Source organism: Oncorhynchus nerka, unplaced genomic scaffold, assembly GCF_034236695.1.
Source record: "Oncorhynchus nerka isolate Pitt River unplaced genomic scaffold, Oner_Uvic_2.0 unplaced_scaffold_1178, whole genome shotgun sequence".
NCBI classification, from domain to species: Eukaryota; Metazoa; Chordata; class Actinopteri; order Salmoniformes; family Salmonidae; genus Oncorhynchus; species Oncorhynchus nerka.
The window spans coordinates 47,784-67,910 of NW_027040157.1; the positions used below are offsets into that span (position 1 = coordinate 47,784).

At 49.4% G+C, this 20,127-nt stretch overlaps 1 protein-coding gene across 1 annotated transcript in view; it reads left to right on the forward strand.

Moving 5' to 3' along the window:
• The first annotated feature begins 8,029 nt into the window (after positions 1 to 8,029).
• LOC135569251 (tubulin polymerization-promoting protein family member 3-like) overlaps positions 8,030 to 20,127 on the forward strand; it is a 44,143-nt gene continuing 32,045 nt past the window's right edge. Inside the window, exon 1 of the mRNA XM_065016030.1 lies at positions 8,030 to 8,160. The gene's annotated coding sequence lies outside the window, so the exon portion shown is untranslated. The remainder of the gene's footprint in view (positions 8,161 to 20,127) is intronic.

The window sequence follows — 20,127 nt, forward strand, 5'->3', positions numbered from 1 at the left end:
TGGATCTGTTGGGGCGGTATGTGAATTGGAGTGGGTCTAGGGTTTCCTGGGATAATGGTGTTGATGTGAGCCATGACTAGCCTTTCAATCACCCAGGTCAGCGTGATTACATCAATAATCAATGAAACACGTTCTATGAGTAATGATGAATCAGCCTGATGTGTTATTACATGTGTATGGACAAGACTACTACATCAAACTATATGTACATCTACACTTTTAACAGAAAAAGAGCCACTCCCAACGTACCATGTATTTTTCCCTTCGCAAAGACAATGAGTAAAACAGAGCTAATGGTCTTTACTCAAGTTCTTCTCTAATTCTCTATGGTTTATACGGCTGGTTTTCAAAAAAAAAAGAAAGTTTATTTATTTATATAGCCCTTCGTACATCAGCTGATATCTCAAAGTGCTGTACAGAAACCCAGCCTAAAACCCCAAACAGCAAGCAATGCAGGTGTAGAAGCACGGTGGCTAGGAAAAACTCCCTAGAAAGGCCAAAACCTAGGAAGAAACTAGAGAGGAACCAGGCTATGAGGGGGGACCAGTTCTCTTCTGGCTGTGCCGGGTGGAGATTATAACAGAACATGGTCAAGATGTTCAAATGTTCATAAATGACCAGCATGGTCAAATAATAATAATCACAGGCAGAACAGTTGAAACTGGAGCAGCAGCATGGCCAGGTGGACTGGGGACAGCAAGGAGTCATCATGCCCGGTAGTCCTGAGGCATGGTCCTCAGGACCCAACCCCCACTCACTCACTGACTGACTGACTGGCTGGCTGGCTGGCAGGCAGGCAGGCAGAAGGTGGCTGTAGGGGGCCAGCAGCAGTAGTAGTGCCCTAGATGGCCTCCTGTTTCCTACCACGTTTGACCAAAAGGCCCACAGAGAGGAAGTCTCCAAGGCAGCATAAACCACTAGGATGTGTTTCTAACATGGCAGACCATCACCTGGTACGTCAGATCCCAGAGCCTAATTACAGCCAGAGAGAATTACTAATATCTGACTGGATGACATCACACTGCACTACATCATCCCTGGACAGCACTTATGACTGGTACAGATGTGTGCAGAGAGAGGGGGGAGAGGGAGAGAGAGAGGGGGAGGGGGAGAGACAGAGAGCAAGGGGGAGAGGGTGTTAGAGAGAGGGGGGACAGAGCAAGGGGGGAGGGGGAGAGACAGGGAGCAAGGGGGAGAGGGTGAGAGAGAGGGGGAGGGACAGAGCAAGGGGTAGAGGGGGAGAGACAGAGAGCAAGGGGAGAGAGGGTGAGAGAGAGGGGGGGACAGAGAGCAAGGGGGAGAGGGTGAGAGAGAGAGGGGGGGGCAGAGCAAGGGGTAGAGGGGAGGAGAGACAGAGAGCAAGGGGGAGAGGGTGAGAGAGGGGAGGAGGAGAGGGGGAGAGACAGAGAGCAATGGTGAGGGTGGGAGAGAGGGGAGGAGAGAGAGAGAGAGGGGGGGAGAGACAGAGAGCAAGGGGGAGGGTGGGAGAGAGGGGAGGAGAGAGAGAGTAAGGGGGAGAGGGTGAGAGAGGGGAGGAGAGAGAGAGCAAGGGGGAGGGGTGAGAGAGAGCAAGGCGGAGGGGGTGGGAGAGACAGAGAGCAAGGGGGGAGGGGGTGGAAGAAATAATGGCATAGTTTCAGGTTGGTGCCAATGAGGAGAGAAAAAGAGGGAGTATGAGAGGAGAGGAGAGGAGTGTTTGATTCTGACTAGACTGGATAGCTCTGAGTTACAAGCACAGAACCCTCTTACTGCATTGGATGACACAGCAAACTAGGAATGACATTTTTCATTTCATTTCATTACAGTACAACGGCTTGATTTGTTTGATCGTAGCATAGCTAGCTACATAGCCGTCTTTGTATCAAAGATAATTGTGTAGTCTAGAGCGATTTCCTAGGTTAGCTAGCCAGCTATTGTCGTTCTTTTAACGCAACGTAACGTAATCAACACTGCTAGCTAGCCAGCTAGCCCCGAATAGCAGCACAGTAGAAACTATTACACTCAACGGAACGACTTGATTAGTGTAGTGTCAACAACGCAGCCACTGCTAGCTAGCCTATATAGTCAACAACGCAGCCACTGCTAGCTAGCCTATATAGTCAACAACGCAGCCTCTGCCAGCTAGCCTACTTCAGCAGTACTGTATCATTTTAATCATTTTAGTCAATAAGATTCTTGCTACGTAAGCTTAACTTTCTGAACACTCGAGACGTGTAGTCCACTTGTCATTCCAATCTCCTTTGCATTAGCGTAGCCTCTTGCGTAGCCTGTCAACTATGTGTCTGTCTATCCCTGTTCTCTCCTCTCTGCACAGACCATACAAACGCTCCACACCGCGTGGCCGCGGCCACCCTAATCTGGTGGTCCCAGCGCGCACGACCCACGTGGAGTTCCAGGTCTCCGGTAGCCTCTGGAACTGCCGATCTGCGGCCAACAAGGCAGAGTTCATCTCAGCCTATGCCTCCCTCCAGTCCCTCGACTTCTTGGCACTGACGGAAACATGGATCACCACAGACAACACTGCTACTCCTACTGCTCTCTCTTCGTCTGCCCACGTGTTCTCGCACACCCCGAGAGCTTCTGGTCAGCGGGGTGGTGGCACCGGGATCCTCATCTCTCCCAAGTGGTCATTCTCTCTTTCTCCCCTTACCCATCTGTCTATCGCCTCCTTTGAATTCCATGCTGTCACAGTTACCAGCCCTTTCAAGCTTAACATCCTTATCATTTATCGCCCTCCAGGTTCCCTCGGAGAGTTCATCAATGAGCTTGATGCCTTGATAAGCTCCTTTCCTGAGGACGGCTCACCTCTCACAGTTCTGGGCGACTTTAACCTCCCCACGTCTACCTTTGACTCATTCCTCTCTGCCTCCTTCTTTCCACTCCTCTCCTCTTTTGACCTCACCCTCTCACCTTCCCCCTACTCACAAGGCAGGAAATACGCTCGACCTCATCTTTACTAGATGCTGTTCTTCCACTAACCTCATTGCAACTCCCCTCCAAGTCTCCGACCACTACCTTGTATCCTTTTCCCTCTCGCTCTCATCCAACACTTCCCACACTGCCCCTACTCGGTTGGTATCGCGCCGTCCCAACCTTCGCTCTCTCTCCCCCGCTACTCTCTCCTCTTCCATCCTATCATCTCTTCCCTCTGCTCAAACCTTCTCCAACCTATCTCCTGATTCTGCCTCCTCAACCCTCCTCTCCTCCCTTTCTGCATCCTTTGACTCTCTATGTTCCCTATCCTCCAGGCCGACTCGGTCCTCCCCTCCCGCTCCGTGGCTCGACGACTCATTGCGAGCTCACAGAACAGGGCTCCGGGCAGCCGAGTGGAAATGGAGGAAAACTCGCCTCCCTGCGGACCTGGCATCCTTTCACTCCCTCCTCTCTACATTTCCTCTTCTCTCTCTGCTGCTAAAGCCACTTTCTACCACTCTAAATTCCAAGCATCTGCCTCTAACCCTAGGAAGCTCTTTGCCACCTTCTCCTCCCTCCTGAATCCTCCTCCCCCTCCCCCTCCTCCCTCTCTGCAGATGACTTCGTCAACCATTTTGAAAAGAAGGTCGACGACATCCGATCCTCGTTTGCTAAGTCAAACGACACCGCTGGCTCTGCTCACACTGCCCTACCCTGTGCTCTGACCTCTTTCTCCCCTCTCTCTCCAGATGAAATCTCGCGTCTTGTGACGGCCAGCCGCCCAACAACCTGCCCGCTTGACCCTATCCCCTCCTCTCTTCTCCAGACCATTTCCGGGGACCTTCTCCCTTACCTCACCTCGCTCATCAACTCATCCCTGACCGCTGGCTATGTCCCTTCCGTCTTCAAGAGAGCGAGAGTTGCACCCCTTCTGAAAAAACCTACACTCGATCCCTCCGATGTCAACAACTACAGACCAGTATCCCTTCTTTCTTTTCTCTCCAAAACTCTTGAACGTGCCGTCCTTGGCCATTCTCTCAGAATGACCTTCTTGATCCAAATCAGTCAGGTTTCAAGACTAGTCATTCAACTGAGACTGTTCTTCTCTGTATCACGGAGGCGCTCCGCACTGCTAAAGCTAACTCTCTCTCCTCTGCTCTCATCCTTCTAGACCTATCGGCTGCCTTCGATACTGTGAACCATCAGATCCTCCTCTCCACCCTCTCCGAGTTGGGCATCTCCGGCGCGGCCCACGCTTGGATTGCGTCCTACCTGACAGGTCGCTCCTACCAGGTGGCGTGGCGAGAATCCGTCTCCACACCACGTGCTCTCACCACTGGTGTCCCCCAGGGCTCTGTTCTAGGCCCTCTCCTATTCTCGCTATACACCAAGTCACTTGGCTCTGTCATAACCTCACATGGTCTCTCCTATCATTGCTATGCACTATGCAGACGACACACAATTAATCTTCTCCTTTCCCCCTTCTGATGACCAGGTGGCGAATCGCATCTCTGCATGTCTGGCAGACATATCAGTGTGGATGACGGATCACCACCTCAAGCTGAACCTCGGCAAGACGGAGCTGCTCTTCCTCCCGGGGAAGGACTGCCCGTTCCATGATCTCGCCATCACGGTTGACAACTCCATTGTGTCCTCCTCCCAGAGCGCTAAGAACCTTGGCGTGATCCTGGACAACACCCTGTCGTTCTCAACTAACATCAAGGCGGTGGCCCGTTCCTGTAGGTTCATGCTCTACAACATCCGCAGAGTACGACCCTGCCTCACACAGGAAGCGGCGCAGGTCCTAATCCAGGCACTTGTCATCTCCCGTCTGGATTACTGCAACTCGCTGTTGGCTGGGCTCCCTGCCTGTGCCATTAAACCCTACAACTCATCCAGAACGCCGCAGCCCGTCTGGTGTTCAACCTTCCCAAGTTCTCTCACGTCACCCCGCTCCTCCGCTCTCTCCACTGGCTTCCAGTTGAAGCTTGCATCCGCTACAAGACCATGGTGCTTGCCTACGGAGCTGTGAGGGGAACGGCACCTCAGTACCTCCAGGCTCTGATCAGGCCCTACACCCAAACAAGGGCACTGCGTTCATCCACCTCTGGCCTGCTCGCCTCCCTACCACTGAGGAAGTACAGTTCCCGCTCAGCCCAGTCAAAACGGTTCGCTGCTCTGGCCCCCCAATGGTGGAACAAACTCCCTCACGACGCCAGGACAGCGGAGTCAATCACCACCTTCCGGAGACACCTGAAACCCCACCTCTTTAAGGAATACCTAGGATAGGAGAAAGTAATCCCTCTCACCCCCCCCCCCCCTTTAAAGATTTAGATGCACTACTGTTCCACTGGATGTCATAAGGTGAATGCACCAATTTGTAAGTCGCTCTGGATAAGAGCGTCTGCTAAATGACTTAAATGTAAATGTAAATGTATTGCAACAAATAATTACTGGACGTATCCAAGTATATATTAATCTGTTCTAGACTGGAGGTAAAATAATGGCCCATGCTGACAACATTGCACAACTCTGTTGAAAATAAAACATTGCCTCATAGGTGTAAATGGTTTCGGACCCTTTTTAAAAATTCTCGCCTTAAATGACGTACCCAAATCTAACTTCCTGTAGCTCAGGACCTGAAGCAAGGATATGCATATTATTGGTACCATTTGAAAGGAAACACTTAGAAGTTTGTGGAAATGTGAAATGAATGTAGGATAATATAACACATGAGATCTGGTACATGAGAATACAATAGAAAAAAAACATGCGTTTTCTATTAAAATAAAATGTTGTTCAATCATCTTTGAAATGCAAGAGAAAGGCCATTATGACCCAATTTAGATTTTGGCCACTAGATGGCAGCAGTGTATGTGCAAAGTTTTAGACTGATCCAATGAACCGTTGCATTGCTGTACAAAATGTTGCATCAAGTCTGCCCAAATGTGCCTAATTGGCCAATTGACACATTTTCAACTGCATAACTTGTGCACTCTCCTCAAACAATAGCATGGTCATTTGTCCCTGTAATAGCTACTATAAATTGGACCGTGCAGTTAGATTAACAAGAAGCTTTCTGCTCATATAAAACATGTCTATGTCCTGGGAGGGTCACAGTTCCCATAGAGGTTGAATAACCTTTTCTTCCAGATGAGCTTTGGCACTTAGCCCGAACTAAGATATATCAATGCCTTCGATTAAATCAGGCATCAAAACATCAGACTTTAAATGTGTTCCAGAGTCATTTAAATGTGTTCCAGAGTCATGTGTTCCAGAGTCATTTAAATGTGTTCCAGAGTCATTTAAATGTGTTCCAGAGTCATTTAAATGTGTTCCAGAGTCATTTCTATCCATCATGATTATATATTTTTTAATGTCCCCGTTGCCCTCTCTCCCTAATCTGACAGTTTTAGTCAGTAGTGGCCAACAAGTCTGTCAACTATTATACAGTGAGTGAAGGCAAACATTGCGAGGAATAGGTGCAGCTGCTGCTAGTACTATGACCTTAACTCAAAGTATCCTATTTCCTTAAATACCACACTCACAAAATACTCATGTGCATATACAGTATCAATGTCATCTACTCCAAAGGGACTCGTGGATTTCCTAAAGTGTAGCGACCTGATACACCTCTCACAAAACTGTTCAGTCAGTTCAGTCCAAACCTCATCCACCCCACCCAGAAATGTTTCAGGTCATAGTCTCTCCTCAGTCCCTCCTCAGCCTACCCCAGCCTCTCCTCAGCCTACCCCAGCCTCTCCTCAGCCTACCCCAGCCTCTCCTCAGCCTACCCCAGTCCCTCCTCAGCCTACCCCAGTCCCTCCTCAGCCTCTCCTCAGCCTACCCCAGTCCCTCCTCAGCCTCTCCTCAGCCTACCCCAGCCTCTCCTCAGCCTACCCCAGCCTCTCCTCAGCCTACCCCAGCCTCTCCTCAGCCTCTCCTCAGTCTCTCCTCAGCCTACCCCAGCCTCTCCTCAGCCTACCCCAGTCCCTCCTCAGCCTACCCCAGTCCCTCCTCAGCCTCTCCTCAGCCTACCCCAGTCCCTCCTCAGCCTACCCCAGCCTCTCCTCAGCCTACCCCAGCCTCTCCTCAGCCTACCCCAGCCTCTCCTCAGCCTACCCCAGTCCCTCCTCAGCCTACCCCAGTCCCTCCTCAGCCTCTCCTCAGCCTACCCCAGTCCCTCCTCAGCCTCTCCTCAGCCTACCCCAGCCTCTCCTCAGCCTACCCCAGCCTCTCCTCAGCCTACCCCAGCCTCTCCTCAGCCTACCCCAGCCTCTCCTCAGCCTACCCCAGTCCCTCCTCAGCCTACCCCAGCCTCTCCAAAGCCTACCCCAGCCTCTCCTCAGCCTACCCCAGTCCCTCCTCAGCCTACCCCAGCCTCTCCTCAGCCTACCCCAGCCTCTCCTCAGCCTACCCCAGTCTCTCCTCAGCCTACCCCAGCCTCTCCTCAGCCTACCCCAGCCTCTCCTCAGCCTCTCCTCAGCCTACCCCAGTCTCTCCTCAGCCTACCCCAGTCTCTCCTCAGCCTACCCCAGTCTATCCTCAGTCTCTCCTCAGCCTACCCCAGTCCCTCCTCAGCCTACCCCAGTCCCTCCTCAGCCTACCCCAGTCCCTCCTCAGCCTACCCCAGTCTCTCCTCAGCCTACCCCAGCCTCTCCTCAGCCTCTCCTCAGCCTACCCCAGCCTCTCCTCAGCCTACCCCAGTCCCTCCTCAGCCTACCCCAGTCCCTCCTCAGCCTACCCCAGCCTCTCCTCAGCCTACCCCAGCCTCTCCTCAGCCTACCCCAGCCTCTCCTCAGCCTAACCCAGTCTCTCCTCAGCCTACCCCAACCTCTCCTCAGCCTACCCCAGCCTCTCCTCAGCCTACCCCAGCCTCTCCTCAGCCTACCCCAGTCTCTCCTCAGCCTACCCCAGCCTCTCCTCAGCCTACCCCAGCCTCTCCTCAGCCTACCCCAGCCTCTCCTCAGCCAACCCCAGTCCCTCTAAAGGACCATGGTCACTCCCTCTTTCTCTCTCTCTCTCCCTCCCTTAGTTTCTCTTTCTCTCTCTTTCTCTCTCTCTCTTTTATTGCCCTCCCTTGATGTTGAACAGGATGTCTCTATGGAGACAGGGATAAACAGATGATAACAAATTCTCAGCAGCCTTTAAAGCTCATTTGAGTGTATGGGTTGGCGTTTGAGGTGAGGCAAGGAGAGGCAGTGCAGGACAGCGAGAGAGGCAGAAGGGACTTGACATTAGCAAGAGGTAAGAGCTGCTGCAGTTTTGGTGTTGCTTTCTAGCTCTGGGAGATCTGGGGGCTCCTGCAGATCTGGGGGCTCCTGCAGATCTGGGGGCTCCTGCAGATCTGGGAGCTCCTGCAGATCTGGGGGCTCCTGCAGATCTGGGGGCTCTGAGGCTCAGGGGATCTGGGGTTCTGAGGGATCTAGGTGATCTGGGGCTCCTGCAGATCTGGGGGCTCTGAGACTCGGGGGGCTCTGAGGCTCGGGGGGCTCTGAGGGCTCTGGGAGATCTGGGGCTTTGCTACTGCTACTGTTACTACTACTGCTGGGTAGGTGGGTAACTGTACTGTAGGCCGTAGATTACGTGTGTGTGTGTAATCCTAACATTAGTAATGTATTATCAACACAGCTGGGGGTTTTTTTTACTGCTCAACAATGCCGTTCCTGTTACAATCCTCCTACATCTGTGACTCTTAGCGAATGGGTGGAGCGGCTTGTTGTGTTGCTAAGATACCATGTTATGTTCCTGTGGCATTGCTATGGTGCGACACATTCATTAATATCAACATAACAAATAGAGAAGAAATTGATATTAGTGAAATATCTGGTCTAATTTCTGACCTGCTGATTTTGTAATTGTAATGTATAACAGTACCGTGTTGCATTTTGTTTTGGGGGGTGATTGTAACTGTAATTGAGGTGACTCTAGGGTGACTCTAGGGTGCCTCTAGGGTGACTTTAGGGTGACTCTAGGGTGCCTCTAGGGTGACTCTAGGGTGCCTCTAGGGTGACTCTAGGGTGCCTCTAGGGTGACTTTAGGGTGACTCCAGGGTGACTCTAGGGTGCCTCTAGGGTGACTCCAGGGTGACTAGGGTGACTCTAGTGTGACTCTAGGGTGACTTTAGGGTGACTCTAGGGTGACTCCAGGGTGACTCTAGGGTGACTCTAGGGTGACTGGGTGACTCCAGGGTGACTCTAGGGTGACTCCAGGGTGATTCTAGGGTGACTCTAGGGTGCCTCTAGGGTGACTCCAGGGTGACTCTAGGGTGACTCTAGGGTGACTCCAGGGTGACTCCAGGGTGACTCCAGGGTGACTCTAGGGTGCCTCTAGGGTTACTCTAGGGTGACTCTAGGGTGACTCCAGGGTGACTCTAGGGTGACTCCAGGGTGACTCCAGGGTGACTCTAGGGTGACTCTAGGGTGACTCCAGGGTGATTTGGGTGACTCTAGGGTGCCTCTAGGGTGACTCTAGGGTGCCTCTAGGGTGACTCTAGGGTGACTCTAGGGTTACTTTAGGGGGACTCTAGGGTGACTCTAGGGTTACTTTAGGGGGACTCTAGGGTGACTCTAGGGTGACTCCAGGGTGACTCTAGGGTGACTCCAGGGTGATTCTAGGGTGACTCTAGGGTGCCTCTAGGGTGACTTTAGGGTGACTTTAGGGTGACTCTAGGGTGACTCCAGGGTGACTCCAGGGTGACTCCAGGGTGCCTCTAGGGTGACTCTAGGGTGACTCTAGGGTTACTTTAGGGTGACTTTAGGGTGACTCTAGGGTGACTCCAGGGTGACTCCAGGGTGACTCTAGGGTGACTCCAGGGTGATTCTAGGGTGACTCTAGGGTGCCTCTAGGGTGACTTTAGGGTGACTTTAGGGTGACTCTAGGGTGACTCCAGGGTGACTCCAGGGTGACTCCAGGGTGCCTCTAGGGTGACTCTAGGGTGACTCTAGGGTTACTTTAGGGTGACTTTAGGGTGACTCTAGGGTTTGTACAGTGGTTCCTGAATGGTTAGTGAATCCCTGTGTCTGGTGAACATGGCTGTGTGAATAACAACAACAACAACAACAACAACACATGTGTATATTACTCAAGGCTACTCTCTCTCCTAACATAATATACACCAGGTAACGTCACTGTTCTTTCCTCTCTGGGCAAATGTTTCAGTCGAGAGTTGAGGGGACAAGAACTTGACGATATACTGTAAGTTTAGAGCAAAACAAAATGGTTGACATTGTAGAAACAGATTAGAAAATTATACTTTTGGACAATTTTGCTCCAGGCAAGCGAACACTATTTAGAACATTCCCAGTAATATGGCTTTGGATAAAAATGTTCAGTTAAATAAAAATGTATTATCTGCATCGTGATTAGAATATTTTTGCTGTCCAAATCAAATGTTATTTTACCTTTATTTTACTAGGCAAGTCAGTTAAGAACAAATTCTTATTTACAATGACGGCCTGGGAACAGTGGGTTAACTGCCTGTTCAGGGGCAGAACGACAGATTTGTACCTTGTCAGCTCGGGGATTCGAACTTGCAAACTTTTGGTTACTAGTCCTATAGGCTATATACAGGGGGTACCAGTACAGAGTCAATGTGGAGGCTATATACAGGGTATTACGGTACAGAGTCAATGTGGAGGCTATATACAGGGGGTACCAGTACAGAGTCAATGTGGAGGCTACATACAGGGTATTACGGTACAGAGTCAATGTGGAGGCTATATACAGGGGGTACCAGTACAGAATCAATGTGGAGGCTATATACAGGGTGTTACGGTACAGAGTCAATGTGGAGGCTATATACAGGGGGTACCGGTACAGAGTCAATGTGGAGGCTATATACAGGGGGTACCGGTACAGAGTCAATGTGGAGACTATATACAGGGTGTTTACGGTACAGAGTCAATGTGGAGGCTATATACAGGGGGTACCAGTACAGAGTCCATGTGGAGACTATATACAGGGGGTACAGGTACAGAGTTAATGTGGAGGCTATATACAGGGGGTACCGGTACAGAGTCAATGTGGAGACTATATACAGGGGGTACCGGTACAGAGTTAATGTGGAGGCTATATACAGGGGGTACCGGTACAGAGTTAATGTGGAGGCTATATACAGGGTGTTACGGTACAGAGTCAATGTGGAGGCTATATACAGGGGTTACCGGTACAGAGTCAATGTGGAGGCTATATAAAGGGGGTACCAGTACAGAGTCCATGTGGAGACTATATACAGGGGGTACAGGTACAGAGTTAATGTGGAGGCTATATACAGGGTATTACGGTACAGAGTCAATGTGGAGGCTATATAAAGGGTGTTACGGTACAGAGTCAATGTGGAGGCTATATACAGGGGGTACCAGTACAGAATCAATGTGGAGGCTATATACAGGGTGTTACGGTACAGAGTCAATGTGGAGGCTATATACAGGGGGTACCGGTACAGAGTCAATGTGGAGGCTATATACAGGGGGTACCGGTACAGAGTCAATGTGGAGACTATATACACGGGGTACCGGTACAGAGTTAATGTGGAGGCTATATACAGGGTATTACGGTACAGAGTCAATGTGGAGGCTATATACAGGGGTTACCGGTACAGAGTCAATGTGGAGGCTATATAAAGGGGGTACCAGTACAGAGTCCATGTGGAGACTATATACAGGGGGTACCGGTACAGAGTTAATGTGGAGGCTATATACAGGGGGTACCAGTACAGAGTCCATGTGGAGACTATATACAGGGGGTACAGGTACAGAGTTAATGTGGAGGCTATATACAGGGTATTACGGTACAGAGTTAATGTGGAGGCTGTATATAGGGGGTACCGGTACAGAGTTAATGTGGAGGCTATATACAGGGGGTACTGATACAGAGTTAATGTGGAGGCTATATACAGGGGGTACCAGTACAGAGTCCATGTGGAGACTATATACAGGGGGTACCGGTACAGAGTTAATGTGGAGGCTATATACAGGGTATTACGGTACAGAGTCAATGTGGAGGCTATATACAGGGTATTACGGTACAGAGTCAATGTGGAGGCTATATAAAGGGTGTTACGGTACAGAGTCAATGTGGAGGCTATATACAGGGGGTACCAGTACAGAGTCAATGTGGAGGCTATATACAGGGTATTACGGTACAGAGTCAATGTGGAGGCTATATACAGGGTGTTACGGTACAGAGTCAATGTGGAGGCTATATACAGGGGGTACCGGTACAGAGTCAATGTGGAGGCTATATACAGGGGGTACCGGTACAGAGTCAATGTGGAGACTATATACAGGGGGTACCGGTACAGAGTTAATGTGGAGGCTATATACAGGGTATTACGGTACAGAGTCAATGTGGAGGCTATATACAGGGGGTACCGGTACAGAGTCAATGTGGAGGCTATATACAGGGGGTACCGGTACAGAGTCAATGTGGAGGCTATATACAGGGGGTACCGGTACAGAGTTAATGTGGAGGCTATATACAGGGGGTACCGGTACAGAGTCAATGTGGAGGCTATATACAGGGGGTACCAGTACAGAGTCCATGTGGAGACTATATACAGGGGGTACCGGTACAGAGTCAATGTGGAGGCTATATACAGGGGGTACTGGTACAGAGTTAATGTGGAGGCTATATACAGGGGGTACCGGTACAGAGTCAATGTGGAGGCTATATACAGGGGGTACCAGTACAGAGTCCATGTGGAGACTATATACAGGGGGTACCGGTACAGAGTTAATGTGGAGGCTATATACAGGGTATTACGGTACAGAGTCAATGTGGAGGCTATATACAGGGTATTACGGTACAGAGTCAATGTGGAGGCTATATAAAGGGTGTTACGGTACAGAGTCAATGTGGAGGCTATATACAGGGGGTACCAGTACAGAGTCAATGTGGAGGCTATATACAGGGTATTACGGTACAGAGTCAATGTGGAGGCTATATACAGGGTGTTACGGTACAGAGTCAATGTGGAGGCTATATACAGGGGGTACCGGTACAGAGTCAATGTGGAGGCTATATACAGGGGGTACCGGTACAGAGTCAATGTGGAGACTATATACAGGGGGTACCGGTACAGAGTTAATGTGGAGGCTATATACAGGGGGTACCGGTACAGAGTCAATGTGGAGACTATATACAGGGGGTACAGGTACAGAGTTAATGTGGAGGCTATATACAGGGGGTACCGGTACAGAGTCAATGTGGAGACTATATACAGGGGGTACCGGTACAGAGTTAATGTGGAGGCTATATACAGGGGGTACCGGTACAGAGTTAATGTGGAGGCTATATACAGGGTGTTACGGTATAGAGTCAATGTGGAGGCTATATACAGGGGTTACCGGTACAGAGTCAATGTGGAGGCTATATAAAGGGGGTACCAGTACAGAGTCCATGTGGAGACTATATACAGGGGGTACAGGTACAGAGTTAATGTGGAGGCTATATACAGGGGGTACCAGTACAGAGTCCATGTGGAGACTATATACAGGGGGTACAGGTACAGAGTTAATGTGGAGGCTATATACAGGGTATTACGGTACAGAGTTAATGTGGAGGCTGTATATAGGGGGTACCGGTACAGAGTTAATGTGGAGGCTATATACAGGGGGTACCGATACAGAGTTAATGTGGAGGCTATATACAGGGGGTACCAGTACAGAGTCCATGTGGAGACTATATACAGGGGGTACCGGTACAGAGTTAATGTGGAGGCTATATACAGGGTATTACGGTACAGAGTCAATGTGGAGGCTATATACAGGGTATTACGGTACAGAGTCAATGTGGAGGCTATATAAAGGGTGTTACGGTACAGAGTCAATGTGGAGGCTATATACAGGGGGTACCAGTACAGAGTCAATGTGGAGGCTATATACAGGGTATTACGGTACAGAGTCAATGTGGAGGCTATATACAGGGTGTTACGGTACAGAGTCAATGTGGAGGCTATATACAGGGGGTACCGGTACAGAGTCAATGTGGAGGCTATATACAGGGGGTACCGAGTACAGAGTCAATGTGGAGAGTCTATATACAGGGGGTACCGGTACAGAGTTAATGTGGAGGCTATATACAGGGGGTACCGGTACAGAGTTAATGTGGAGGCTATATACAGGGGGTACCGGTACAGAGTCAATGTGGAGGCTATATACAGGGGGTACCAGTACAGAGTCCATGTGGAGACTATATACAGGGGGTACCGGTACAGAGTTAATGTGGAGGCTATATACAGGGTATTACGGTACAGAGTCAATGTGGAGGCTATATACAGGGTATTACGGTACAGAGTCAATGTGGAGGCTATATAAAGGGTGTTACGGTACAGAGTCAATGTGGAGGCTATATACAGGGGGTACCAGTACAGAGTCAATGTGGAGGCTATATACAGGGTATTACGGTACAGAGTCAATGTGGAGGCTATATACAGGGTGTTACGGTACAGAGTCAATGTGGAGGCTATATACAGGGGGTACCGGTACAGAGTTAATGTGGAGGCTATATACAGGGTATTACGGTACAGAGTTAATTGCGAGGCTATATACAGGGGGTACCGGTACAGAGTTAATGTGGAGGCTATATACAGGGGGTACCGGTACAGAGTTAATGTGGAGGCTATATACAGGGGGTACCGGTACAGAGTCAATGTGGAGGCTATATACAGGGGGTACCAGTACAGAGTCCATGTGGAGACTATATACAGGGGGTACCGGTACAGAGTTAATGTGGAGGCTATATACAGGGTATTACGGTACAGAGTCAATGTGGAGGCTATATACAGGGTATTACGGTACAGAGTCAATGTGGAGGCTATATAAAGGGTGTTACGGTACAGAGTCAATGTGGAGGCTATATACAGGGGGTACCAGTACAGAGTCAATGTGGAGGCTATATACAGGGTATTACGGTACAGAGTCAATGTGGAGGCTATATACAGGGTGTTACGGTACAGAGTCAATGTGGAGGCTATATACAGGGGGTACCGGTACAGAGTCAATGTGGAGGCTATATACAGGGGGTACCGGTACAGAGTCAATGTGGAGACTATATACAGGGGGTACCGGTACAGAGTTAATGTGGAGGCTATATACAGGGGGTACCGGTACAGAGTCAATGTGGAGACTATATACAGGGGGTACAGGTACAGAGTTAATGTGGAGGCTATATACAGGGGGTACCGGTACAGAGTCAATGTGGAGACTATATACAGGGGGTACCGGTACAGAGTTAATGTGGAGGCTATATACAGGGGGTACCGGTACAGAGTTAATGTGGAGGCTATATACAGGGTGTTACGGTATAGAGTCAATGTGGAGGCTATATACAGGGTGTTACGGTATAGAGTCAATGTGGAGGCTATATACAGGGGTTACCGGTACAGAGTCAATGTGGAGGCTATATAAAGGGGGTACCCGTACAGAGTCCATGTGGAGACTATATACAGGGGGTACAGGTACAGAGTTAATGTGGAGGCTATATACAGGGGGTACCAGTACAGAGTCCATGTGGAGACTATATACGGGGGGTACAGGTACAGAGTTAATGTGGAGGCTATATACAGGGTATTACGGTACAGAGTTAATGTGGAGGCTATATACAGGGGGTACCAGTACAGAGTCCATGTGGAGACTATATACAGGGGGTACCGGTACAGAGTTAATGTGGAGGCTATATACAGGGGGTACCAGTACAGAGTCCATGTGGAGACTATATACAGGGGGTACCGGTACAGAGTTAATGTGGAGGCTATATACAGGGTATTACGGTACAGAGTCAATGTGGAGGCTATATACAGGGTATTACGGTACAGAGTCAATGTGGAGGTTATATAAAGGGTGTTACGGTACAGAGTCAATGTGGAGGCTATATACAGGGGGTACCAGTACAGAGTCAATGTGGAGGCTATATACAGGGTATTACGGTACAGAGTCAATGTGGAGGCTATATAAAGGGTGTTACGGTACAGAGTCAATGTGGAGGCTATATACAGGGGGTACCGGTACAGAGTCAATGTGGAGGCTATATACAGGGGGTACCGGTACAGAGTCAATGTGGAGACTATATACAGGGGGTACCGGTACAGAGTTAATGTGGAGGCTATATACAGGGGGTTACGGTACAGAGTCAATGTGGAGGCTATATACAGGGGGTACGGTACAGAGTCAATGTGGAGGCTATATACAGGGGGTACCAGTACAGAGTCAATGTGGAGGCTATATACAGGGTTACGGTACAGAGTCAATGTGGAGGCTATATACAGGGGGTACCGGTACAGAGTCAATGTGGAGGCTATATACAGGGTATTACGGTACAGAGTCAATGTGGAGGCTATATACAGGGGGTACCGGTACAGAGTTAATGTGGAGGCTATATACAGGGGGTACCAGTACAGAGTCAATGTGGAGGCTATATACAGGGTATTACGGTACAGAGTCAATGTGGAGGCTATATACAGGGTGTTACGGTACAGAGTCAATGTGGAGGCTATATACAGGGGGTACCAGTACAGAGTCAATGTGGAGGCTATATACAGGGTATTACGGTACAGAGTCAATGTGGAGGCTATATACAGGGTGTTACGGTACAGAGTCAATGTGGAGGCTATATACAGGGGGTACCGGTACAGAGTTAATGTGGAGGCTATATACAGGGGGTTACGGTACAGAGTCAATGTGGAGGCTATATACAGGGGGTACCGGTACAGAGTCAATGTGGAGGCTATATACAGGGGGTACCGGTACAGAGTTAATGTGGAGGCTATATACAGGGGTACCGGTACAGAGTCAATGTGGAGGCTATATACAGGGGGTACCAGTACAGAGTCCATGTGGAGACTATATACAGGGGTACCGGTACAGAGTTAATGTGGAGGCTATATACAGGGTATTACGGTACAGAGTCAATGTGGAGGCTATATACAGGGTATTACGGTACAGAGTCAATGTGGAGGCTATATAAAGGGTGTTACGGTACAGAGTCAATGTGGAGGCTATATACAGGGGGTACCAGTACAGAGTCAATGTGGAGGCTATATACAGGGTATTACGGTACAGAGTCAATGTGGAGGCTATATACAGGGTGTTACGGTACAGAGTCAATGTGGAGGCTATATACAGGGGGTACCGGTACAGAGTCAATGTGGAGGCTATATACAGGGGGTACCGGTACAGAGTCAATGTGGAGACTATATACAGGGGGTACCGGTACAGAGTTAATGTGGAGGCTATATACAGGGGGTACCGGTACAGAGTCAATGTGGAGGCTATATACAGGGGGTACAGGTACAGAGTTAATGTGGAGGCTATATACAGGGGGTACCGGTACAGAGTCAATGTGGAGGCTATATACAGGGGTACCGTACAGAGTCAATGTGGAGGCTATATACAGGGGGTACCGGTACAGAGTCAATGTGGAGGCTATATACAGGGTGTTACCAGGTACAGAGTCAATGTGGAGGCTATATACAGGGTGTTACGGTACAGAGTCAATGTGGAGGCTATATACAGGGGGTACCAGGTACAGAGTCAATGTGGAGGCTATATACAGGGGGTACCGGTACAGAGTCAATGTGGAGGCTATATACAGGGGGTACCGGTACAGAGTCAATGTGGAGGCTATATACAGGGGGTACCAGTACAGAGTCAATGTGGAGGCTATATACAGGGGGTTACGGTACAGAGTCAATGTGGAGGCTATATACAGGGGGTACCGGTACAGAGTCAATGTGGAGACTATATACAGGGGGTACCGGTACAGAGTTAATGTGGAGGCTATATACAGGGGGTACCGGTACAGAGTTAATGTGGAGGCTATATACAGGGGTTACGGTACAGAGTCAATGTGGAGGCTATATACAGGGTGTTACGGTACAGAGTCAATGTGGAGGCTATATACAGGGGGTTACCGGTACAGAGTCAATGTGGAGGCTATATACAGGGGGTTACGGTACAGAGTCAATGTGGAGGCTATATACAGGGGGTACCGGTACAGAGTCAATGTGGAGGCTATATACAGGGGGTACCAGTACAGAGTCAATGTGGAGGCTATATACAGGGTATTACGGTACAGAGTCAATGTGGAGGCTATATACAGGGTGTTACGGTACAGAGTCAATGTGGAGGCTATATACAGGGGGTACCAGTACAGAGTCAATGTGGAGGCTATATACAGGGTATTACGGTACAGAGTCAATGTGGAGGCTATATACAGGGTGTTACGGTACAGAGTCAATGTGGAGGCTATATACAGGGGGTACCGGTACAGAGTCAATGTGGAGGCTATATACAGGGTATTACCAGGTACAGAGTCAATGTGGAGGCTATATACAGGGGGTACCGGTACAGAGTCAATGTGGAGGCTATATACAGGGGGTACCGGTACAGAGTCAATGTGGAGGCTATATACAGGGGGTACCGGTACAGAGTCAATGTGGAGGCTATATACAGGGGGTACCAGTACAGAGTCAATGTGGAGGCTATATACAGGGGTACCGGTACAGAGTCAATGTGGAGGCTATATACAGGGTACAGTTACGGTACAGAGTCAATGTGGAGGCTATATACAGGGGGTACGGTACAGAGTCAATGTGGAGGCTATATACAGGGGTACCGGTACAGAGTCAATGTGGAGGCTATATACAGGGGGTACCAGTACAGAGTCAATGTGGAGGCTATATACAGGGTATTACGGTACAGAGTCAATGTGGAGGCTATATACAGGGGTACCGGTACAGAGTCAATGTGGAGGCTATATACAGGGGGTACCGGTACAGAGTCAATGTGGAGGCTATATACAGGGGGTACCGGTACAGAGTCAATGTGGAGGCTATATACAGGGGGTACCAGTACAGAGTCAATGTGGAGGCTATATACAGGGGGTACCGGTACAGAGTTAATGTGGAGGCTATATACAGGGTGTTACGGTACAGAGTCAATGTGGAGGCTATATACAGGGGTTACGGTACAGAGTCAATGTGGAGGCTATATACAGGGGTACCGGTACAGAGTCAATGTGGAGGCTATATACAGGGGGTACCATACAGAGTCAATGTGGAGACTATATACAGGGGGTACCGGTACAGAGTCAATGTGGAGGCTATATACAGGGTATTACCAGTACAGAGTCAATGTGGAGGCTATATACAGGGTATTACGGTACAGAGTCAATGTGGAGGCTATATACAGGGTGTTACGGTACAGAGTCAATGTGGAGGCTATATACAGGGGGTACCAGTACAGAGTCAATGTGGAGGCTATATACAGGGTATTACGGTACAGAGTCAATGTGGAGGCTATATACAGGGTGTTACGGTACAGAGTCAATGTGGAGGCTATATACAGGGTGTATATACAGGGACGTACGGTACAGAGTCAATGTGGAGGCTATATACAGGGGTTACCGGTACAGAGTCAATGTGGAGGCTATATACAGGGTAGAACCAACCAGACGGTACAGAGTCAATGTGGAGGCTATATACAGGGGGTACGGTACAGAGTTAATGTGGAGGCTATATACAGGGGGTACCAGTACAGAGTCAATGTGGAGGCTATATACAGGGTGTATTACGGTACAGAGTCAATGTGGAGGCTATATACAGGGGTTACCGGTACAGAGTCAATGTGGAGGCTATATACAGGGGTACCAGTACAGAGTCAATGTGGAGGCTATATACAGGGTACCGGTACAGAGTTAATGTGGAGGCTATATACAGGGGTACTGGTACAGAGTCAATGTGGAGGCTATATACAGGGGGTACGGTACAGAGTCAATGTGGAGGCTATATACAGGGGGTAAATCACTGGAGATGAGCAGAGTCAAATGTGGAGGCTACTGTAAATCAGGGTATGAAAGAACTCACTGTCCAGAGTTACTGTAAATCACTTTGGATGAAAGAACTCACTGTCCTTACTGTAAATCACTTTAGATGAGCAGACTCACAGAGTAAATCAATGTGGATGAAAGAACTCACTGTCCTTACTGTAAATCACTTTGGATGAAAGAACTCACTTCCCTTACTGTAAATCACTTTAGATGAGCAGACTCACTATCCCTACTGTAAGAGTCAATTTGGAGGAAATAACTCACCGTCCTTACTGTAAGATCACTTTGGAGGCTATATACAGGGTCCTTACTGTAAATCACTTTGGACAGAGCGGCTCAGCCTTCGAAGTGGTAGGCCACAGAACGGGATCGCCGGTGCTGAAGTGC